Raw genomic sequence first — 26,518 nt, 5'->3', positions numbered from 1 at the left:
TTTTTATGCGAAGGGTGACTGGAGTTGCAAACAGGAAGAGTTGTACCATCACCTTCAATCCGGGCAACAACTTCATCATTATTTTATCTTTCGCTTTACTGACTGCCTGAAAGCTCTGCACTCAGACTCTGTCACCCTGTTTGAGGTGAGTAGGACATCTCCCCTTGTTATAATTCTGGGCTTCTTGCTCTTCAAATTAGCTCTTGTCCTCTTCCAGTAGTCTCAGATCTGCATTGTATCACTTTTCTCAGTTAACAGTGGGTTGATTTATCACAAATTTTCTAGTGGCATGTTGGGCTTACATGTGAACATAAGGCTAGCGGGATCTGTTTCTGAGACTCATGTACCATCATGCTGAAGGCAAAAGCTAACCATTGAAGTGAATAGACCCACCAGAAAAGGTCTTTATATTGGTGTGCTATGTGGGCAGAACACAAATTGCGGTTGACTCATTCCTCAAATGATGGGTTAGGACAGTAAGGCGTTGTAGCAGTACGTGCAGTCCATCTTTCGAAACAGGAACCCTGAAACAGTCTCGACTTGAATGATGCAGCATTATCAGAGACTACATATTTAAATTGCCCAAGGGTACCAAACAAGGACTTTAAGCAATTTATAGTGCCATGTGCAGTCATATCACAGCTCAGAAATAACCAGCAAAAGCAGGTAAAGATATCCACACAAATTAATATGAACCTATTCCCGACTTGCTACTGCAGAAGATTGTCTACATAATTTATGTATAATATCTGCGTGGGTGACGTCACTATTTCAGAAGCTAGCAGTCACTCTGTGCCGTGCACTCAACTTTTGGTTACTCAATGCACAGACTTTGCAAAACTGTACCCGCCCCTTAATTCCCTTGTCTGTGATCTGCCATATAAAATTTTCCTGAATTTTCAGTTGTGTGTTAAATATTCCTAAATGGCTACTGAGTAACAACTCTCGGTAATATTTACATAGTAAAGATACTACTCCAGGAGTGACAGATGAAGCTATTTTGTCCTGTTTACTTCCCCTGACTGGACAGCTCAAAACATTTACAGTTAACCAGTAGGGCTTAACCTTTTCTCCTCCCTTTATCATCTCTTTAATTTCTTGTAACCTAACATTGGAATCCTGATGTTCTGCACTGTCTATAAACAACCGCAGGAGATAGGTGAGGATAGCCACAAAGAAGTCTGCTTTGTGCTTACTGCCTCCTTGAAAGGTCCACTCACTGTATGATTCAATATCCCCTTTCCCGAACATAAAATTATGTTCGTCAGCAACATCTTTATACTCTCCACCTATATGACACACTCTAAACTGGAGGCAGAGATCCGAATTGCTTCTCTTGCAATATACCCCATCCACCTCTGTAGTCCCCGTACCGAATAAGGGCACAGTTATCACTTTCAACAATGAATGGACGGTGCTCCCTGGATGTACGGATTTTCTGCAAAGCAAACAATACAGCCAACCTTTCCAGTCTGTAAACTGAATATAAAATTTCTAATCTTGGAAAACTGAGAGAGTTGTACCCTATCGGTCTTCTCCTTGACTAGTGTTCTAATAAAAGATGAGGTGCTACACCTGATATAGAAGCATCCAGGGGATAATCCACCCTGAGAAAAACCTGACCCTTCCCCCTCCTCTTCTCTTGACCTTTTGTCCTGCTAATTGATTTATGACACCTCCTGCAGATAATCCATTCTTCTGAGAAATCTCCACCCTTCCCCCTCCCCCTACTCCACTCCTCTGTGGACTCCATTCAAATTTCCTTCCTTTCTTTCTCACAGTGGACTAGCGATCTGGGCAAAGTTAAGTGTGAATTTTTGGAAAAAATTAATCATGCCGATGAACCTCGCCATAGCCTTGGGACTCTTAGGTGGCAAACAGTTGTGCACAGTCTTAAAGCAGCTTTGGTCAACAATAATACCCTGGGGAGAAACTGTGTGTACCAAAAATGACATCTGTGATTGTGCAAACTTTACCTTAGAAGGTTTGGCTGTGAGCCACTGTCTTCTTACACACTGAGGGTCTACTCCTTAACCTTGCTCCTATTACTGGCCTCTAATCAGTCAGAATTCTCGCTTTTCTTTCGCTGGATGCCTGGACAGACTCATTTGAAATGGTCAGGACTACAAAATGTGTACATGGCATCCTGTTATGTGTAAGGCAGCCCTTTTTGCCTCGTATAGGCACCTTTGAATCCTGTATCCCTGTCTCGGCCTTTAGATTAAATGAGATTAGATTAATTATTCATTCCATATACCCATAAAAGAGGGAATCCTCCTGAGTGTGGAACATGTCAGATAAACACGTTACAAAAATGGAATTAGAAAATCTTGAGTTTCATTAATTTTAATGATCCTCAGTCAATAAACAGTAAAATTATGTACATGAATTAAATTTAAACTTCTAATATTTACAGGTTTAATACTTACATCTGCTTTCATTAAATCCATAATTCCGACTTTTTCTAGTTTCTTGGCTATTACAACCAAGTATTGTCAAAAATTAAAGTATAATAAATTTTCATTAAAATGGTCTACTGCACTTGTTGAGAAACTCATGGATGGAATAGAAGGAGTTGGCCACCAAAAATTCTTTTGAATTATGTTTAAATTGTGCCTTGTCTGAAACTAAACTCTTAATGGTTGCTGGTAACTAATTAAAAATATGCCTTGCTGAATACTGGACTCCTTTCTGGGCAAGAGTAAGTGATTTTAAATCTTTATGTATATTGTTCTTATTCCAAGTATTGTTACTGTGTACTAAGCAGTTAGTTGGAAAAAGAGATGTATTATTTACAAAAAACTTCATTAAGGAATAAATATACTGAGAAGCTGTGGTTAATATGCCCAATTCTTTGAATAGGTTTCGACATGATGTTCTTGGATTTACACTACTCATTACTCTTACTATACGCTTCTGTACTCTAAAAATTTTTTCTCTGTTTGTGGAGTTACACCAAAATATGATACCATATGACATAATGGAGCAAAAATAAGCAAAATATGCCAGTTTTTTTTTTTTTAATATTTATACCTCCTATGTCTGACATCATTCACATTGCAAACACAGACTTGTTTAGGCACTTTAGCAGTTCGTTAGTATGTTGCTCCCAACTGAATTTATTATCAAGTTGTAATCCCAAGAATTTTACACTCTCAACTTCTCCTATTTCCATGTCATCATATTTTATACACACACCAGAAGGAAATCTGTTGAAGTTCTGAACTGCATATAGTGGGTCTTTTCAAAGTTTAATGACAGTGAATTGGCTATGAACCACTTATTAATGTAAGTAAAAATTTGATTAGCTGCCCTTTCTAAATTTATATTTGATTTACTGTTTATTGCAATGTTTGTATCATCTGTAAATAAGGCAAACTTGGCATCTGGTAATGTAGTAGATGACAGGTCATTAATATACACAAGAAACAGTAGTGGACCTAGTACAGGACCGTGGGAAACACCACATGTAATTTCTTCCCAGTCAGTTGATGTCTGATTTTCTACTGCTGAAGTGTTACATAATGACACCTTTTGTTTTCTATTAGGAAGATATGGCTGAAACCACTTTGCAGTACTACCAGTTATGCCATAATATTTTAATTTACTTAAAAGAATGCTGTGATTCACACAGTCAAATGCCTTTGACAGGTCACTGAATATGCCAGTTGCCTCTAATTTTTCGTCCAATGAATTAAGGACATTTTCACTTTAAGTGTAAATAGCTTTCTCAATATCAGAACCCTTAAGAAACCCAAATTGTGACTTTGACAGTATGTTATTTTCACTAAGGTGCTTAAGTAGATGCTTGAAAATAACCTTTTCAAAGGTTTTTGAAAAAGTTGGCAAAAGTGAGATCGGTTGGTAATTTGACGTCATTTCTTTGTCCCCTTTCTTGTGGAGAGGTATAACTTCAGCATATTTAAGCCAGTCCGGGAATGTTCCTGTGACAAGTGATTGATTACACAAATAACTTAAGGTATGACTAAGCTCACATTAACACTCCTTTATTAACTTTGTTGATATGTTATCATAGCCACTAGAATGATTTGATTTCAAGGACTTTATGATGGATTCTATTTCTTTGGGTGAAGTAAGTGTCAATTCCATTTTACTGAGATTGCTTGTGTGCACTTGTCTCAGATATTCCATTGCATTATTTACTGAACCCAACAACCCCATGCTATCAGTAACAGAGACAAAATACTTGTTTAAATGGTTTGCAACACAACATGCGTTTGCTACCAGGGTTTCATTTATTTTTAGAGCTATTTGTTCCTCCTCATTTCTGGTCCTACCTGTCTCTGACTTAACTATATCCCATATTGTTTTTATTTTATTGCTGGATGTATTTAACTTCTTCTCATAATGCAGGTGTTTAGATTTCTGGATAACCTTCTTCAGTATTTTGCAGTAATTTTTGTAATGAGCTGTAATGCTAGTATCAAAGGTGTCCCTACATATCAGATGGAGTTTCCTTTTTGTCTCGCATGATATCTTTCAGATTCATATCTGTGTAATGGATTGTGTACACACATGTCTGCCTTGTAAATCCACGAATGAGTTTGCCTTTCCACAAACAACAACCTACTCCTATCCTCTGGACTTACCCCTTCAACCTCTGCTTCACTCTGTGGTAAATATAATGCCTTTACTAAGCGCCTAATATCCCGCATGTACCGTGCTAACAGCTCCCTGTTTTCTTATACCCACCAATAGTCCCTTTGCACTAATTCCTACAGCATCTACAGAGAAGGTATCAGTTTCATACACAAATGGCCCCAAAATTCACTAAGGCTGCACTGTGCTATTCTAGCTGTATTATCAGAACACATTAACTGCCCTGCATGCTTTGGATATAGCAACTTATAAAAGTGTTGTCCTGTCAATCCACAGTTTTCACCTTGTTCCTGTAACTCATCTAGCGACCACAATAGGTGCTGAATTTGGTCTAAAGTGTTGACTGACAATTTTCTACACTTGTAACAACCCAAGTGAAACATTAGGTAAATTACCAAAAAAATTAAGGCACCATCAGTCTGCTGTATTGTCTCGATATATACTGCAGAATAAGGGATGAGGCCGGAGTTACATGTGATAATCACTGATGGCCCTTGTCAAAGATAAAACTTATTTATTAATTGTCATCTTAAAACTATGTGCTGGACCGAGACTCGAATTCCGGATCTTTGCCTTTCGCGGGCAAGTGCTCTACCAACTGAGCTACCCCAGCACGACTCACGCCCGTCCTCACAGCTTTACTTCTGCCAGTACCTCATCTCCTACCTTCCAAACTTTGCAGAAGCTCTCCTGCAAACCTTGCAGAACCAGCACTCCTGAAAGAAAGGATATTCCGGAGACAGTTGGTAGAGCACTTGCCCGCAAAAGGCAAAGGTTCCGAGTTCGAGTCTCAGTCTGGCACACAGTTTTTATCTGCCAGGCAGTTTCATATCAGTGCACAATCCACTGCAGAGTGAAAATCTCTTTCTGGAAACATCCTCCAGGCTGTGGCTAAGCCATGTCTCCGCAATATCCTTTCTTTCAGGAGTGCTAGTTCTGCAAGGTTCGCAGGAGAGCTTCTGCAAAGTTTGGAAGGTAGGAGATGAGGTACTGGCAGAAGTAAAGCTGTGAGGGCGGGCGTGAGTCATGCTTGGGTCGCTCAGTTGGGCAGGGCACTTGCCCATGAAAGGCAAAGGTCCCGAGTTCGTGTCTCGATCTGGCACACAGTTTTAATCTGCCAGGCAGTTTCATATCAGGTCACGCTCTGCTGCAGAGTGAAAAATCTCATTCTGGAATTGTCATCTTGTCAAAGACAAAAACTGTTTGGCGATTGTGCAGAGTTACTGTCCAAATGTCGCCAAGTTTCATGGTCTCTGCTTTCCTATTACAATTTTGCCTATGTTTATGTATTTCAATGGCTTCTCTACATAGCTGTGGATAATAGTTCATTGTTGTAGATAAAATGTTTGTTTCAGAAAACTTCACTTTGTGACTTCCTGGCTGAAGAGCATGTCCTGCTAAAGCCAATTTGACTATTTTCTCTAATTGGCAATGACTTTTGGGTTACTTTACCCATGTATTCACACTTCTCTTGGTTGCTCCAATATTAATTTTACCACATGTACACAAAATTTTATACGTGCCACATGCCAATAGAGGAGGGTGTTTATCCACAGATCAGAGTGCTTGACCTATTTTCTTTGTTGGTGTAAAAACCAGTCTGATGTCCTGTTTCTGTAAAATCTTTTCGATCTGATCTATTAATTTTTTAACAAATGGCAGAGAAACTGTATTTTTCCATGCTTGTCCTTCGACCTTCCATTCTTTAGTCATAGAATTCTGGTTACTTCTTTCCCTGAGTAGCCATTTTTCTCGAAAGCCTGCTGTAGATGTTTTAATTTAGTGTACAGGTATTCCAGCGTGCAGATCCTTTTGGCTCTATTTGGCTGCTGCCAGTTTTCACATAAACCATGTGCCAAACAACATGTAGCCCACCATGTGGTCCATGATGGTGTCAGTCTCTTGAACATGTTGATATGATTGTCCACATTCATCTCATCAGATCTTAGTACACACTGTTTCTATGCTTCACTTAAATTTTATCTTGCTTTCTCATTAGGTGCAGTGCATCAGTCCAAATGCCAGGATGATAGCAGATAGACGACTGTACATTGTGTTGGTACCTTTACTGCCTCCATAGTTGGTATTAATATTAATAATTTATTCATCTAAGAATCATTTTACTCTGTTGATTTGCTGCTGTTCTGCTGCTCCCCTTTTTTTCATAATCAGATCTCTGAAACTGTTACTAAATAAATGGTGAGACATCGTAATTGTTGTATTACTTGATCTCGGAGCACAGAACTTCTCCATGTCTGACAACTCCATGACGTGTCACATTGCAGTTAAGCAAACAGTTTCAGTTGGTCTGTATGTGGTTAGAGTGTATTTACCTATTTCTGTTTATTACTGTTGTCCCTAACTGTGAAAGAACTGTAAGTAAAATACATAGCAGATCAACATAAATACATAGCGATATTTCATCAGTTGACTGCCTTATAACCAGAATAATTCTGTTGTGACTCGACGATCTTTCAAAGTGCCGCCGCGCAGTTACGCGCGTCCTCTACATGTGGCGCTGTCTGCCAGCCATGCAGCAGGCACGCCACCTAAGCGGCCAGCGAGCCAGCAGCCACTGGACTTGGACTCAGTGCTGATTTGACTGTTACAGTGTACACACGTCTTACTTTGTTTACTTGATCTGTGACTTACATGTATTGTGTCATCCTAGAAATATATTTGTTCAACTTGACGTTATAACAATTGATGATGAGGTAGTGAATTTTTCTTTTTTTCATCGTTGACCCACAGGTTTCCATGGCTACTTTAGAGCAACTATTGCAAGGTCTCATTGAACAGCAAACGCTTCTCACATCTGCAATTCGTGATTTCGTCGCGGTATCCAATGCGGGGCATCTCTCATCGTTGTCTCTACCTCCTTACGACGAGATGGCAGACGAATGGTCTGATTACGAAAAACGCCTTCGACAGCACTTCTTGGCATTTCATGTCGCGGATGAACATGCAAGTCTCTGTTCCTTTCATGGATTTCACCTCAAATGTATCGGTTGTTGTCGCAATTGGCTCCATTGAAAGATCCTGCATCTTTGTCCTTCGCTAAAATGTGCTCTCTTCTGGCCGTCTATTTTCAAAAGCATACGCATGTGGTAGCCTCTCGTGTTGCCTTTTATCGTTGTCAAAAATAACTGAATCAATCCTGTCGCACTTGGGCTGCTGAACTTCATGGCCTCAATCGAAAGCGTCAATTTGTTACTGACGTTCACAAATAATCCTACGATGACTGCATGGTATGGGATGCTATTATCTGGTCAGCGCCTGACAAAGAAGTTAGGCAACGTGCCCTTCAGTTGGCAAATCCAACTGTAGATGAAGTCCTATCCATCGCTCAGTCTTTTGAAATTTCTCACGCTGCTGGAGCGCAAATAGAGGCATATGGTGACGTCGGGGAAGAACAACCTCTGTGTGCTGTTGACGAAGCATGTGGCGTGTCCCCGCCGGCCAAAGTGGCCACAGTACACTCCCAAGCGCAGCTTCGGTCTAACCATAAACAAACCTCTAAGAAACTGCAGCAAAACCCACCACAACTTCCTTCATGTCCGCGGTGTTCTACGAAACATTCATGGGAGGATTGTCCACAACGTTGGGCCGTGTGTTACACATGCAAAAAGAAGGGTCATGCGTCATCCATTGGCAAATCTGACCGCATACCTGACATTCATGAATGTGATGCTGATTCTGCTTCTTTGTTCCTCACTGTCCAAATCCTTGGTCAGGATGTTGGCATGCAGGTGGATACTGGTTCTGCTGCCACTATCATCAATTCTCAGACGTATCTTCAGTTGGGTTCTCCAATCCTATCACCTGTCACTAGGCAATTACGGACGTACAATAAACAGAAGATTTCTCTCTTGGGACAATTTAATGCTGAGGTATCTTACAAATCCATTGTTCACACTGTTCCCATATTTGTGGTCGACCATAGTAATGTGGAGAATCTTTTTGGTTTCGATGCCTTTTGTGCTTTTGGGTTCTTCATAGATGCCTCTGTCAATATCGTCTCTGATGCTACTCCTTATGCTTAATTGGATTCCTTGTCAACGACATTTTTGTCCCTTTTTTCTCCTGGGTCGGGCCGTGCAAATGACTTTGAAGCTCATATCACGCTCAAACCCACTGCTCGGCCTAAGTTTTTTCAGGCTTGGCCCATTCCTGTGGCCCTTCGTGATCAGGTCAAACGGGAGCTGGATCATCTCATTGCTTCAGGGGTCTTGCTTCCTGTCACTTCCAGTGAGTGGTCCTCTCCTATCCTTGTTGTTGCTAAGCCCAATGGTGATATTCGTCTCTGTGGCGATTTCAAAGCCACTGTAAATGCTCAATGCCTCATCGACACTTACCCTATGCCCCGACTTGCTGGAGGCCAGTATTTTTCTAAACTTGACCTGTAAGAAGCTTATCATCAACTTCCTCTCGACTCTGCTTCCTGGCAGTTCCTGGTTCTTAACACTTCTTTCGGCCTCTATCAATACCAACGATTGCCATTCGGGGTTACCAGCGCCCCTGCTCTCTTTCAGCGATTCTTGGAACAATTATTGCTCCATACCTGGGTGTGTAAATTACATGGACGACATTGTTGTCACTGTCTCCACCACAGAAGAACATCTTCAGAATCTCCGCACCCTTTTTCATGTCTTACAGACTGCCGGTCAGGCATCTATCACGTACTTGGGGAACTCTCTTGGGATGGTATTGGTCCGCTTCAGCAAACTGTCACTGCGATCGATGCTCTTCCTCGCCCTACATCTGTTAAGGAACTGCAGGCCTTCTTGGGGACAATAGCATACTATCACAGATTTTTACTGTCTGCGGCTTCGGTGGCTCAGCCGTTATATTGCCTGTTGCATAAAAACGTGCCCTTTCGCTGGTCTGCGTCATGCGATGCGGATTTCCAGAAACTGAAGACTATGCTGAAACAGGCCCCAGGCCTGGCTACTTATCGACCTGGCTAACATCTTGTTCTTGCCACGGACGCCTCTCAATATGGGGTTGGTGCAGTCCTTGCGTACCGTTTTTCTGACAGTTCTGAACAACCCATTGCTTATGCCTCCAAAACGCTCATGGATGCCCAATGAAAATATTCTCAAATTGAAAAAGAAGCTTTGGCCATTATTTATGCTCTTCATTAGTTTGGTGTTTTTCTCTATGGATCCAAATTTCATCTTGTTACAGACCACAAACCACTTGTTTCTTTGTTTCATCCATCAATGTCGCTTCCCGACAAGGCTGCACACTGCCTCCAGCATTGGGCTCTTTACTTGTCTCGTTTAAATTATGAGATTCATTTCTGGCCGTTACATGCGAATGCTGAAGCACTGTTTTGCCTTCCCATGGGTCCTGATCTGGCATTCGATAGGGACGAACTCTTGTGTTTCCACCTGGATGTTGCCGAGCAGCGGGTTGTGGATGGTTTCCCCATCACCGGGGACCAGCTGGTGGCTGCTACGGGTTCTGACCCTACCCTCTCCCGGGTTTTATGCTGTGTTCAGAGGGGTTGGCCAGATCGTACGTCCGCTAAGACTTTTGATCTGTTGCAGAACTACTATGCTTTGCGTTACCACCTCACGGCTAGGGATGGTGTTATCCTCCTCTCCACTGACAATGCTTCGCCGTGTGTTGTGGTACCTGCGTCTTTGCGTGCTTCGGCTTGCGCCTCCTTCACCAAGGGCACTAGAGTGTCTCTCGCACAAAATCTCTGGTGTGCCGTCATGTGTACTGGCCTGGCATCGACTCTGAAATCGCACACATGGTTGCTGCCTGCGGCCCTTGTGCGTCACAGGCCGCCACCCTGAAGCCATCTTCGTCACCGTGGCCTTTGCCTGAGAAGCCCTAGGAGCGTATTCATGCTGACTTTGTGGGACCTTTTTTGGGTACTTATTGGCTTCTCGTTATTGAAGCCTATTCTACCTTTCCTTTCATTGTCCGTTGCGCATCACCTACCACCGCGGCAACCACCAATGCTCTAGCTCGTATTTTCTCTTTGGAAGGCCTTCCCTCTACTCTTGTTACTGATAATGGTCAGGACCAAACAGCCACTTGAGGTTAAGTTTGGTGTTGAGTTAACAAATTTATTTCGACATGTGCTGACTTCCACTTACTTTTTATTCAATGGTCAGTACTACGAACAGACTGATGGAGTTGCAATGGGAAGCCTGTTGTCACCTAATGTGGCCAATTTGTTTATGGATGACTTTGAGGAACATGCATTGGAGTCAGCGACTTTCAAGCCTGCGTGTTTTTTTCAGGTATGTAGACGATACTTTTGTTGTTTGGCCTCATGGTAGTGAGAATTTAAATCGGTTTTTGGAACACCTGAATTCAATCCACCCTAATATTCAGTTCACTATGGAGGTGGAAAAGAATGGATGACTTCCCTTCCTTGATGTGTTGGTCAAAAGGAAGACTGATGGTGCGTTGGGACATTCTGTTTATAGGAAGCCTACTCACACTGACTTGTATCTGCGTGCTGATAGTTGTCACCGTCCTGCTCAGCATGAAGGAGTACTTCGTGCCTAGGTTGGTTGGTTGGTTTTTGGGGAAGGAGACCAGACAGCGTGGTCATCGGTCTCATCGGATTAGGGAAGGATGGGGAAGGAAGTCGGCCGTGCGCTTTCAGAGGAACCATCCCGGCATTTGCCTGGATTGATTTAGGGAAATCACGGAAAACCTAAATCAGGATGGCCGGACGCGGGATTGAACCGTCGTCCTCCCGAATGCGAGTCCAGTGTCTAACCACTGCGCCACCTCGCTCGGTTTCGTGCCTAGGTTCACAGGGCCTACGTTATCTCAGACCCTGAAAGTTTGGCAGCTGAGCTATCACATCTTGAAGTCACCTTCCATCAGAATGGTTATCGTGAGAGGCAGATGCATTGCGCTATCAGCCTTCTGTGCAACGGGTGAGTGGCGATAGCAACGAAGTGGCACCTAAGTCTACGGCCTTTTTGCCTTACGCAGGAATCATTTCCAACAGGATTGGTCGTATTTTGTGGAAAAATGATGTGAAATGTGTTTTTAGACCACCTTCCAAGATTAAGACCCTGTTGGTGTCCGTAAAAGATGATCTCGGTTTGCGTAAGGCTGGGATCTATCGTATTCCTTGCAGTTGTGGCATGTCATATATTTGTCAGACAATCAGGACTGTGGAAGACCAGTGTATGGAACATAAAAATCACACATGCTTACAACAGCTGAGAAAATCTGCTATTGCAGAACACTGCCTTGACACTGGTCATCCTATGGAATACAACAACACAGAGATTCTGGCTTGCATGTCCAGCTATTGGGATAGTGTTATTAAGGAAGCTGTTGAAATCAAACTATCAGGCAACCTTATTAACAGAGATGGTGGATTTTGTTTAAATGCTGCTTGGAATCCGGCTCTGTCTCTAATCAAAAAACAGAGGGACAGAATTAGTGGTACCTCATCTGTTGATTAGTCACTGTCGATATTTCTGGTGTTGGTCATCTTTGTTTGTGTTGACACTTGTTCTGTGTGTGGCATCTTCCTTGTTTCTCCTCTGTGAACTGAGGTGTTAAATTTCCTTGCACATTTCTTCCTCCTTACATTTGTGCCTCGAGAATGGCAGGGTGTGCTCCTGTCGAAATATCGGCGGTGGTCGACGACGTCACCCGGCAGCAAACCCGTAAGTTGTTCGAATATTTTCTTTTTGCCTTAGTCACACTTTGTTTCTTGTCTTACAACAACATGGCAGAGACTAAGTAAGAATATTTTTTGCTGGAACACTCAGACAGCTACAGCTTGATGTCCAGTTAAGGTAGAGTTGATTATATGGCTCTGGAAGAAACTTTATACTAAAACTTAGTTTTTTCAGTGGGAATACCAAGTATACTAATTGCCGAGGGCACGAGATTATGTAGAGCCAACTCTGCATTTGTAATTTGGTGCACATTATAGATAAAACATTTTGATGGTGGTCATGACATGACATGTGCATGAATGCACACTTGGGAGTAGCTCCTTTTCAATTTCTAAACAAATGGGAGTTTCCTGACAGTCTCAGTAGTGCACAGGACCTCTGAAGCATCAAGAAAGAGGTGAGTGTGTCACATTGAAACTAAGAGTTTACCTCTGTATCAGTTGTAACTTGCCAGTTAATGAGATTGCTGTAGGGTTCTTCCTGGTGCACCTAGATCACATGTTTGCTCGTTTATTGTGTGATGAGTGTTGACTTGAGATGGCAATATAACAGCAGCAGAGGGTGTTTTGCGTTCTTCATCTCAACTGATACAGTTTAGTGCAACTATGACATAAGGTTCTCATGTTGTGCCTCTGACTTCCAAGATCTCCTGATCGCACAGTATAATATTTATCTTTGTGGGGGTTTTTGTAAGACTTTACTTCCAATGACTTTGGATGAACTGCGACACTGCCTAGCAACAGCATTGAATGCTGGAACTCCAGACTTGCTTGCAAAACTGTGGGACAAGTACGACCATTATCTTGATGTTTGTCATGCTTCTGCTGGAGGGCACATGGAATATTTGTGGTAGTAATGAAAAGTTTCATAAATAAACATAATTTTAAAAAGTATTTGGAGATTTTATGCCCACACATGTAGAAGACAAAACCTTGGAAAATTATAAATTGGTCTGAAAACAAAACTTTTGTAACCTGATGCAAGTTAAAATTCACCTTAAGTTTCCACCTTCATTCATGTAGAAGATATGGTCTTGTGAAATCTGATGACTTTTTTGAAATGTTAACATATTTTTATTTTTCAGGAGTGATTTTGCTGCTATTATATGTCTGCACTTTATATCCTCTCATCTTCTTTTGTTATCAGTTATTATGCTGCTCAAATAGCAAAAGTTATCTACTACTTTTTGCCTCTTGGTCCTATTCTAATTCCCTCAGCATCAGCTGACTTAATTCAACTACACTCCATTATCCTTGTTTCACATATGTTGACGTTCATCTTATAAAATCTTTTCTAGATGTTATCTTCTCTGGTAATTTAATCTTCCAAATTCTTTGATATCTCGTACAAAATCGCAACATCATCAGCGAACTTTCATGTTTTTAGTTCTGGTCACTTAATTTTAATTTATTGAATTTACCCCTTGTTTTATCCAAAAATTAAATTTCTCATTGGCTTCCTTTACTACTTGCTTAGCGTAAGATGGAATAACTTGGAGTACGGCATACATCCCAGTCTCACTACACATTCAGTTGCTGGCCTCCTTTCATGTCTGGTTTTTGTTCAAGTTGTAGATATAATGTGGCTTCCAGAATTTTATTCGTGATAAGTTCAGAATTCCAAAGAGTGTATTCAAGACAACATTGGCAAAAGCTTTTTCTTAACCTAAATGTGCCTTTCTTACCTCTACTTTCAAGGACAAGTCACAGAGCCAGCGTTTCCTGTCATATTCCTACATTACTCCAGAACTCAAATTCATCTGCTCCAATGTGGTCTCCCACCAGTTGTTCCATTCTTGTGTGCACAAAATGTGTTACCATGAGTTACAGGTTTTATGATTCAGTAATTCTCACACATGTTAGCAACTGCCAAAGTCAGCATTTAACATAATGTGCTCATCAAATGTAACATAAGATGACACAGTAATTTTTTCTTAGCCCTGTCACAGGTATCACCAAACTTAACACACAACTGGTAGACAAAAATTATAAAACACCAAAAACACAACACACTACCATGCCAAATACGGTGTAGGAAAACAGTTGCATTCAAAACAGCTTCCATTTGTGTCAGTATGGTTAAATTGAGATTCTGTAAGGTTTTTATGGGAATCTTATACCATTTTTTGTGCAACTAGTTTTGCAAATTGAGGCAGTGACAATGTAGATGGATAGCGATCATGCACCTTTCTAGAAACAGACCATAAAGGCTCAATAATATTGAGATGTGATGACCTTGGTGGCCAGGGGAGATGCAACAATACATCTTTGTGTTGTCAAAACGAGTCCTGGACGATGTGAGCTCTGTGAACAAGGGCCCTGTTGTCTTGTGACACAGCATCACCACCGGGGAACACTGCACCACGATATGGACCTGGTCAGCCAAAATGATCATATAATCCGTGGTAGGAACACAACATTGCAGAGTCACCATGGGGCCCATGGAGTACTGTTTTATGGCTGCCCAAATCATCATCGAACCCCCTCCGTGTTCCAGACTTGAGGCATAAACTTGGCCAGAAATGGGAAACCTATGAAACAAGAGTCATCCAACTGGGTCAGAGAGGTTACTTCTTTTGAAGAGAGTAGCAGTGTGTGTTGGACAATCTGACTATGTACTTAGTTTAAAAAGGGTGGAAGCTGGCCTGCCATATTGTGGAGGCAGAATTATTTAAAAAGGATTTTGTAGTAATATGTCTTGAGAAAAAATTTTGAGGAAATGAGATGATTCAAAATGCAGGAATGACAAAGCCAATTTTTAAGGTATTCCATTTTTAAAATTATTTGTGACTATAGTTTCGTATTGTTAGGATGCTGTATATGGTTAAAGTTTCCTGTAGAAATTTTATAGTGGACCACATGGACTTGTCTCATAGTTGAACAATCAATTGCACACAAGAGAGATATTAGGAAATACTTTTGCTGCTTAAGGTGTGAGAATTTTATGAAAAGGTGTATTGTTGTTATGGCTTAATGAAGCATAGTTATACTTTCAATCTTTGTTCTCATTTATAAGTTGTTCAAGTTTATTTCCTTATTTTTTATTCTTTACTTTCATGACTGTTTGCATACTTGCATTGCACTCTGTCAGTTCTGTACTGAGAAGCATTTTATGACAGATGGTAAGATACCATCTCACAATGCACATCACATGTATGGCAAATTAGATTTGATTTTTGACAGTCTCAATATATTCCTAATATGAATGTGTTTCAGAGCGGATGAGTGTTCCATGCGCACTGGTATGCCAATAAATTTAATTATCATCTAAGTTTGTGTCCACTGTAAGGTATAGTGAGTGTTAGAGCGATTTGTTAAAATAATGTATCAGTTCCCAGGCTTAATACCAGTAGAAGATTTCCGTAAAATGCTATCTTGTGAATTTTCAAGCAGTTTGACCAGAAAGTCAGAGGCATTAATTTTATGTTCATTTGCTCAGTAATTACAGTAACAGTTCTGATATACTTATTGTTTGCAAGACTAAGAATAAAGATTAGGAATGTTCAGGTCCAACATTTTAATCTGAATCATTTTGTTTTGCAGTCAGATGGCACGTGCAAATTTCATTGGAAATGAATTGTTTTCTTGCAGATGAACTGTTTGATGCACCGGCAAGTCTGGATTTCCCATTGTAATGTGAACTCCCAATATTTCTGTTCAGAATTAAATTTTCTTGTAGTTATGTTGCCCAGCATCAAAATTTATACATTTTGATATCAAAATAAATTGTATAAATCTCTCAGATACCAACTAGACGCTTACAAAGACAAGTTCAGAATTATTACAAGAAGCTTTCAGTCTTATTACACCATTTCCCCCCCAGCTGGTTCACATCTCACAGTACTGTGAAGTGGTTCAGAATCTCTCTTTTCCTGTTGGTGTGAATGCTTAATTATTCCTCTCCCCCACTACAATGTAATATAACAATGTAATGCAGGAGCATGAAGCAGATGAGAAAGCTGGTTACAGCTGCAATAATGTATACAGAATGAGAGAGCCATTATGTGAAATTCATCAGAGGGACACTCATTTGCTGATGCACTGTTTACCCACTATATAGTATCACTGCTCTGGTTGATAGACCGTTAGTCACATGATTAGGCTGATGGCTGTTGTCCTGTATAAGCAGAGGGGAAAAGTCACCAATCTCGTCAATGCATATTGTTTTGCTGAATTTACTCTTAGTCTCCAAAAGTCTGTCATGACAGTTACAGAGTAGGTAGTTTATGGCCTTAGATAAGAACACTATTGAGAATTTGCAAATGAATATGGAGACATTTATGCAACTCAATTATTAATTTGAAGAAGAAAATCACTAACTGCTCTCAGTTGTGACATCCCTGTTCTTAATGATATTGCGAGGATAAATTAAATAATATTCATTATTTCCAGCCTACGATTACCGTGTGCTAATGGAAAAAGTGAAGAGCTTGATCTGTGTCTCCTCGTTGATGACACTCTATCCACTTTGGTATCATCCTTGGTACCTTCTTGGCTATCGACTGTACAGTCTTTTCTCCCTGTCTTGTGGCTCCACGTCAGTGGTTACTGCATGGAGATCTTTGTGACTTTTTGAGGATATTGTCACTTCCTCGTCATCACTTAATGGACCAGTTATCACAGTGGTCTCTTCAAAGAGCCAACTGGCAATTATATACTTCTGCTGTACTTTCACCACCCCTCTGTCAAATTGCCCTGAAGAGGTTGTAGGATATGTCTCCAGTGTGATCATTTGCACTGCAAGATCTGCTTTCCCCCTTTATTTGAGCCAACCCCATGCTGGTCGGTGCCATTGCATACTAAAAACATTCCAAGAACTATTCAGGCTCATCAAAGGAGCATACAGTATCTCAAGCTACATCCTTCACAGGCCACCCTCTATCTATATTACCCTTTAAGTGACAAGAGGTTTTTCCCAGCCTAACAATTCAATACATATTGGTGTGTACTCTGGTAATGCCAATGAATACACCTACTCAGTTTTATACTTATTCTTAAGTGTAGCATGAGTTAGCAGTAGTAAATATTCATACCAATAAATCAGGAAAAAAATTATACATCATAATTCCAGTCATTTACCAGTGGTATATATACTTACCAGTGTCATTTAATGAGTTAAGCACAGTAAGAGCGAATGCTGGGATCATTATGTCCCCTTAGGAATGTATGGCTCTTTATCCCACATGTATCTCAAGCTGCATCGTCTACTGTCCAGGATTTCCTCGTTAATGGTGGTATTTCTACCAATACTTTGATTCTTGCTGAACACCACATGGCCCACGTTGTGACAGCATCTGCATGGTCTTCTTACCTGCCTGCCACTCGAATGGCATAAAAGCAAGTTGAGGACATCCCTATGTCCTTTAACTCTCATCATGCCAAATTGTACAATGAACATTTCACTGACTGAAGCTGCTTCAGGCTGTTGACTCACCATACGCTGTGGCCCCAGGCCCTGACTCAGCTGATCCAACATCCAAATGTTACTCAAAGGACTCTACCTACTCAAGGTCTTTGACTGTATTTGGCTAGAAGATGTCTTCCCTTTGCAATGGCAAGATGTATCATCATTCCAATCCTCAAACCAGTCCGATTAGCATCACCAACATGCTCTGCAAACTGCTTGAAAGGGTGGTAACCTAGTTATATGCTGTGTTCTCAAATTACAGGACCTTCTTTCCCCCTATCAGTGTGTTTTCTGGGAAGGACAATCCACAACCAACCATCTAGTTAGGTCGGAAAAAATAATCTGCCAGGCTTTTTCAAAATGCCAACTCCTCTTTCCAGTGTGCCTACACTTACATAAGAAATATTACACCACTGTGCTTCATTACATTTTACTTATCCTCCACGACTAGGGCTTTGGAGGCTCCCTATTAATTTTTATTCATCAATTTTTATCATGTCAGTTGTTTCAGGACTGTACTGATACATCACTGAGCTCTCCTTCGGTCCAGGAGAACAATGTTCGTTGGGTCTCTGCACTGAGCAGTACGCTCTTCCACATCACCGTCACTAGGCTTGTGACCTCTGCCAGGCCACTGGTCACTTCTGCACTGTACGTTGTCATGTGCCCATTGCTTTTGGGGAGATGCCAAACCTGCAAGTTACATATGTCCTCCCAGAGTATCACACACTTTTTGTAGATTTGATTTGTTTGCTGATATCTTCTGGATACTACAGTCGTCTATAAATGGTCATGCTATTCAGTCTCAGCTAATAATTTTCTTCACAATGCTCAGATCCTCTTCCCTGAACATTTAATGAATTGACTGGGATGAGAGCTCATTTCTCTCCTCAAATAACATAAAGCATTCATAACCAGAGTTCTATCATTTCAACGATATATTGTCAAATTAACCATTAATACAATGTACTCCACAATGAGCACGAGGCTGCTCCTTCTCTCTGGTCTGTATACAATGTTATTGTTGTGGTCTTAAGTCCGAAGACTGGTTTGATGCAGCTCTCAATGCTACTCTATTCTGTGCAAGCCTCTTCATCTTCAAGTAACTTCTGCAACCTATATGCTTCTGAATCCGCTTACTGTATTCATCTCTTGGTCTCCCACTACAGTTTGTGTCCCCCACACTTCCTGCCATTACCAGATTGATGTGTCAGAATGTGTCCTACCAACCGATCCACTCTTTTAGTCAAGTTGTACCACAGATTTCTCCTCTCCCCAATTATATTTAGTACCACATCATTAGTTACGTGATACTCATTTAATCTTCAACGTTCTTCTGTAGGACCGCATTTCAAAAGCTTCTGTTCTCTTCTTGTCTAAATTGAGTATCATCCGTGTTTCACCTCCAAATGTGGCAACACTCCATACAAATACTTTCAGAAAAGACATCCTTACACTTAAATTTGAACTCAATGTTAGCAAATTTCTCTGTTTCAGAAAAGCTTTCATTGCCATTGCCAGTGTACATTTTATATCCTCTGTACTTCAGCCATCATCAGTTATATTGCTACCCAAATAGCAACACTCATCTGTTACTTTCAGTGTGTTATTTCCTAATCTAATTCCCTCAGCATCACCTGATTTAATTTGACTACATTTATTATCCTTGTTTTGCTTTTGTTGATGTTCATCGTATATCATCCTTGCAGGACACTTTCCATGCTGTTCAACTGCTCTTCCAAGACCTTTGCTGTCTCTCAACAGAAATACAATGTCAATGGCAAACCTCAGAGTTTTTATTTCTTCTCCCTGGCCTTTAATTCCCGCTCCAAATTTTTCTTTTGTTTCCTTTACTGCTTGCTCAATGTAAGGATTAAATAACAGTGTTGATTGGCTACAACTCTGTCTCACTCCATTCTCAACCACTGCTTCCCTTTCATGTCTCTCGACTTTTATATCTACCACCTGGTTTCTGTACAAGTTGTAAATAGCCTTTTGCTGCCCGCATTTTATCCCTGTTACTTTCAGAATTTCAAAGAGAGTATTCCTGTCAACATTGTCAAAAGCTTTTTCTAAGTCTGCAAATGCTATAAATGTAGGTTTGTTTCCTTAACCCATCTTCTATCAGAAGTCATAGTCAGTATTGCCTCCTGTGTTCCTACATTTCTTCAGAATCCAAACTGGCTTTCCCCAGGTTGGCTTCTACCAGTTTCTCCATTCTTGTGTAAAGAATTCGTGTTTGTATTTAACAGCCATGACTTATTAAATTCATATTTCGGTAATTTTCACATCTGTCAGCACCTGCTTTCTTTGAAATTGGAATTATTATATTCTTCTTGAAGTCAGAGAGTATTTAGCCAGTCTCATACATCTTGCTCACCAGATGAAAGAGTTTTGTCATGGCTGGCTCTCCCAAGGCTGTTGGTAGTTCTAATAGAATGTTGTCTATTCCTGGGGCCTTGTTTCAACTTAGGTCTTTCAGTGCTCTGTCTAATTTTTCACACAGTATCTTATCTCCTATATCATCTTCATGTATGTCCTCTTCCATTTCTATAATATTGCTCTAAAGTACATCTCCCTTGTATAGACCTTGTGGCGTAGAGCACCATAAAAATCGATATTTGTTCTGTGCGTAAGTGTGCTATCTTTGAGGAGAGGGCTTTGGAGAGCATGTTGGACGCTAACGGGAATTAGCCTCCGGACTTGTATCGGTGTAGATGCTAAGTGTGAATAAATCTGTATATGAGAGAATTCTAGTTGTTTACCTACAACTATACCATATTCCCTCACTGGTGACCCCATTTTTGTGTAATACGCGTCCGAGTTACCGCCTGAAGGTTATTTACCCGCCTACCGCGTCGGGTTTCTCCGCAATCGGGAGGGCCTTTGTTCAGCTCCAGACAATGGCCTTTCAGCATTCACCGCCACCCAGATTCCAGCAACATCTCTCCAGCACTCCTGCCATCGTAGTGGACATGCCGCAAGAATCTTCGGAATCCTTCAGCCAGAACATGCAGTGGAATTCATCGAGTGCCGCCAGTTTCTTCCAACCGCCAACGGTTGTGGACTCTGGCTTTATTAGCCTGGACCTTCCCACGTGTTCTCCACAGAGTGTTGGTCGGAACATTTCTACTCCTGTGTCGAACACACAATTCAATACAGTTCGTGGCGTCGAGCGAGGTTTTGCTACTTTGGAAAATCCAGTAGTAAATTCAAACTCGAATCAGTTCCCGCCACGTGTGTATCCTTCTGCGCCGGCTAGTCAACAGGTGTTCAATGCTCGCCAATCAGCAAATATCACACCGAGTGTGCATCCTAGTGGACGTGTGTGGGATCCTTGTGTTGCTTCTAATCAGGTCAACAATTCTGTGCTGAATAGTAATTACTCCGACATCTACAACCAGCCCCACCACTCACGGTCGAGTGAATACTCTGTGCATAACAGACATTCACCGGCGTACTTAAGCACTTGTGGCTTCTCTCCGAGCTACCACGTCAATGAGAATGCACATTTTGACTACGATCCTCACACCGTCCGAGCGTCCATCGCTTCTCAGCTGCCCCCCCGGCGTCAAATGAATTTCGCGATTCCCGCGTTACGGGACGCCAATAATCTGGACTCGCAATCTTCTGCATGCTCTACTTCCGTCCGAAGTAATAGGCGCACCTCCGCAGTGACTGCAGTGCCGAATCTGCCGAAATTACCAGACCGCTCACCCGGAGACCTCGTTTAACCTGGTTGAGCAAACATTCAATGTCTGTGCTTTGGACGACGACGCACGCTTTGCCTGCCTCATGAACCATCTTCACGACCGCGTCGATTTAATTTATGATCTGGTCAAAGCACCCCCCCTAGCAGGGAAGTATGCTGTGGCGAAACAAACGATACTGGAGTGCGTCTCTAAAACCAGGAGAGAAAATGTGCGACAGCTCATCTACGAAGAGCGTCTCAGCAACAGGTCTCCGTCCCAGCTCTGGCGGTGCATCCGTCTTCTCGTCGATGAGCAAGTTATGCCTGATGCCACGCTCGCAGAAATCTGGACTGAAAAGCTGCCTGTGCCTGTCCAGACTGCAATCTCTGCGTATGAAGATAGGCCAGTAAATGAACGTTTACGCGCCGCCGACAGAGCGTACTCCGCCAGGCAACGTGAGCTCCGTGCACTGCATTGTGGACGTGACAGCACTAAGACGCTTTCTGACGCCATGCCCTTGTCTGGTGCTGCTAATAACAAGTTTCTTAAACTAGCCGCCCTGCCTGCACCTTCAAGTCCTCGCAACGACAGTGCATCGGCCTCTGTGGAAGACTCTGGGGCACATACTCCGTCACCTAGCAACTACCCACAAGGGCACAGGCCCACCCAACTTTACAGTTTCTTCCACGCGAGATTCGGGGAGCAAGCTCGCAAATGCCAGTCACCGTGTTCTTACCCAAACTCCAACCGCAGGTAGGCTACGGTGCCACCTCCTGCGATGTAAACAACGGGCACCATCCCACGTTGCACTCCGTTTCGGACAATAACAGGAAGTGTGGTCGAGTCTATGTTCACGATTTATGATCAGGTGTATGTTTTCTGGTAGACACTGGCACAGACGTCTCTTTGCTGCCGGTTCGCCTAGCAACCAATAAAGTGCAACCACACAAAACAGTACTTCGTGCAGTGAACTTGTCTACCCTACAGTGTTCGGATTCCACTTTGTATACAGTGAAACTTTCGCCCGAGTGCAAGCTGGAGTGGACGTTTCTAGTGTCAACAATTGAAGAACCTATTCTCGGAATTGATTTCCCCAAGCACTATCAGTTGTCACTAGATTTTGTGCAAAATACTGTGTTTTACCCCTCCTCCCCCCCCCCCCCCCCCCCATTAACAAACATATTCCTTTCGCTTCGCCGAGTGACAGTTCGGCTAACACCAAACATGTGTGCTGTGCTAAGAAGTGTGTAAACCTATCCTTGGAGCTGCAATCTTGGACAAACAAGTGGCTAGTGGAGTGCGGCAAGTCTTTTAAGTTGCGGATGGAACGTATGGAAATGCTGCTGCATCTCCGCGATATACACCACGAGTTGGCCTCCACACAACAACGCCTCGCGGCACTACAAGCAGACGACTCGTCGGCTACAGACAAGGTCAGTCCGTGCCAATCTGGTGTTCCCGTGCCCGCGCACGGTAACGACAATGTTGTGAACTCTATAAACTGTGTCAGCACCCCCTTTTGTAATGACAGTGTATGCCCGAGTGCTCATGCTCCTTGCGTTCCGAAGGGACAATTAACTTGCCAAGCTCGTGGCAATGAACTACAGCCATCTGCTGTTCGGCCACACCCACTCGTGCCTACAGCGCTCGTAGCGGCACAGCCCGCTACCAAGAACCAGTGTACCAACCTCGCCCATGTTAACACGTGTGTGGCCTTTACGCATCCTACGAGCGGGTGGAACACCTGTACTTCCGTGCCCTCAGTGCCACAGCTTGGCCCATCCGCCACTGCCTGCTCCGCTTCACGGACATCTGACTATCGTGCTGCGCCACGTATTGCAGTAGTCACTAACGGCACAGTTCATCGGTTACGTCTAATCGATGGGCCGCCCATATCGCAACGTCCACGCCGCCTCAAGCCGGAATTTATGAAAATTGCAAAAGAACAATTGGACGATCTGTTACAAAAGGGAATAATTGAACCTTCTTCCGGTTGCTGGGCTAGTCCTACCCTGTTTGACCAAAAGAAAGACGGTACTTGGCGTATGGTCAGAGACTATAGGCGTTTAAATGCCCGCACCATCATTGATAAATATCCGGTCCCACACATCGCAGACTTCAATCGTGCGCTCGCAGGTGCAAAGTACTTCTCTGTTTTGGACTGTAAGCATGCATTTCATCAGATTCCTATGGCTCTGGAGGACATTGAAAAGACTGCCATAACCACTCCCTTCAGGCTGTTCCAATACAAATTTATGCCGTTTGGGTTGAAAAATGCACCCCAAACGTGGCAGCGTTTCATCAATCAAACTTTATCCCATCTAGACTTTTGTTTCGTATATATAGACGACATTTTGGTTTTTGCTTCTACTTTAGAACAGAGTGAGGAGCGTGTTCAAGTCGTGACAGATATTTTAGCAGCCGCTGGTAACTGAACAATAAAAAGACTCAATTGCACCAGTCATCCGTCACATTCCTAAGTTATGTTGTGTCATCGGACGGTCTGACACCACCACAGGACAAGATCAAGCCTGTTCTCGAGATGCTACGCCCTCAGACCTACAGGGAATTACGCAGGTTCATCGGAACAGTTAATTATTACCGGAAACATTTGCCAGCCGCTTCTGCGGTGCAGGCTCCTCTCACAGATGCTCTCGCTGGCCCACAAAATTCTGGCACCCGCCAGGTACCATGGACACCAGACATGGACAAGGCATTTAATGAACTCAAACAGCTGTTGGCCTCTGCTGTCACTATTGCTCACCCACGGGCGGACGCCACAATGCTTATCACTACTGACGCTAGTGACAATGCTATCGGTGCAGTACTGAGTCAGACATACAATGATGTTACGACCCCCCCTGCAGTTTTTCTCAAAAAAGCTAAACAATGCGCAGAAGAAATACTCAGCATTCGACAGAGAACTACTTGCAGTTTACGAGGCCATAAGACACTTCAGAACTGATTTTGAGGGACGAGATTTCTATGTGCTCACTGATCACAAGCCGTTGGTTCCTGCCATAAAAAATCCTGTGGCTGATCCACCCCCACGACGCTTTCGTAACATCGATTACATCTTGTAATTTACAAATGACATTCGCTACATCCGAGGAGCGGACAATGTGGTCGCTGATTTCTCTCCCGTGTTGGTGCTGTCACAACCTTAATTGACTTAACGGACCTACCTCGGTTGCAATCGGCAGACCCCGATACCATGCAGTTAATTTCTGACCACAGCTCCTCTCTCCAACCGGTACGCTCTACTTTTCCTGGCATATCTGACTTAGTGTGGTGTGATGAATTGACTGGTATGTTGCGGCCATTCATTCCTAAGCCCCTTCAACGCCAGGTCTTTGACAAACTACACACATTAGCACACCCCGGTGTCAAAGCCTCCACTCGTCTGGTAGCTGAACGGTTTGTCTGGAGAAACATGCGCCGTGACTGTCAGTCTTGGGCAAGGGCATGCATGGTGTGTCAGCAGAACAAAGTTTCCAGGCACACTTCTCCACCCCTTGGCTGTTTTGCCCAACCTCCAGGCCGGTTTCACCATGTTCATGTCGACCTCGTAGGCCCTTTGCCGCCCTCCGAGGGTTTCCGTTACTTGTTTACAGCTATTGACAGGATGACTCAGTGGGCTGAGGCTGTGCCTATTCTGAACATTACCTCTGAGACAGTAAGTCGAGCATTCTTAGATTCGTGGATCTCTAGATTTGGCTCACCTGTTTACCTCACCACTGACCAAGGGCGACAATTCGAGTCTTCAGTTTTCTCTGATTATGTAAAATGTGTGGTATTGTCAAAATTCATACTTCTGCATACCACCCCCAAAGCAATGGGCTTGTCGAGCGATGCCATCGCACCTTGAAGTCTGCCCTGCGCTGCCATGACTCACTATGGACAGAGGCACTGCCCTTCGTGCTTCTTGGCCTTTGTGCGACTTTCAAGGAAGACCTCAAGGGGACCGTAGCCGAGTTTGTATATGGCCAACCTCTGGTCTTGCCTGGAGGATTAGTCACTCCGACCCCACTTCCACGGCCCTCTGAACTCCCTTCACTTCTCGAGCGGGTGCGCTTGCACTGCAGCAAAATTCAGCCGCTACCTCCGGCTGCTCATACACCTCCGCGCGTGTACGTACCGCGCACGCTAGACTCTTGTGAGTACGTGTTTCTCAGAGACAACTCATTCAAAGCCCCGCTTCAGTCACCCTACACAGGTCCTTACAAGGTCGTCAAACGCTCTGAGAATAACATGGATCTCCTCATAAAAGACTCTGTAACCACGGTCTCACTCAACCGGGTGAAACCAGCTTTCATTGAGCCTCAGGTGAACCTCTCTGATTCTGCCCCTATTTCTCCCACTCCTGCTTCGAGAGGCCATCCATCTTCCCACACCATGCATTTGGGTATTGATTTTCCACAGCGTGTTTCTCTGCCGAGCACTGCTCCTTCTCCCCGTTCATCTAATACGAGTGGCCAATCTTTTCGGGGCTTCACTCCTCACAGCCCTCGCAGTCGAACTGCCGACCACTCGGATTCTAACATTGTGTTACCATCTTCGTGTGACAGCTCTTTGTCACGCCGTTCAACCCACACTGGCTCCTCGTTGCCTTTGGTCACGCTCCCTCGTCTGTCAGCTGATCGCCCGAGGTTGTCTCCTGCACAGTCTAGTGCACCTGCCACCCCCCTCTTAGCAGATGCTTCCCCCTGCCATGGTTTTCCCACACCTCCCTGCCTCCCTACCATTGCTCGTACAGGTGCCATCCAAGAATTCACAACACATGTGCACCCTGATGACGTACATAAATTTTCTGTTGTCGTAGATGGCGATACGGTGTGTGTGGTACTCGCGTGTGACAATGTTGAGGGAGGAATTGCAGAATCTCGTGTGGTGTGCCCCTTTAAATTGAGCAGAAGTGCTGCGTGTGGCAATTTGCATGCCTTTGTTAGGCCTTCTGGCAAGGTGATTCTCCGCCTGCCGGCTGACGAAGTGCTACACCTTCACTCCAGGACGGGACGTCGTCTTCAGCCGCCGGCGTCGCTTGCTGACTTCACCGTCGATGTACCGGGCTTCAGCCCCCGGTCTCCTACAAGTCGACCGCTTCCACCTGACACAGAAGAACTGTGC

Source organism: Schistocerca americana, chromosome 8 (assembly GCF_021461395.2).
Source record: "Schistocerca americana isolate TAMUIC-IGC-003095 chromosome 8, iqSchAmer2.1, whole genome shotgun sequence".
Classification (NCBI taxonomy): domain Eukaryota; kingdom Metazoa; phylum Arthropoda; class Insecta; order Orthoptera; family Acrididae; genus Schistocerca; species Schistocerca americana.
This window is presented reverse-complemented; position numbering follows the sequence as displayed.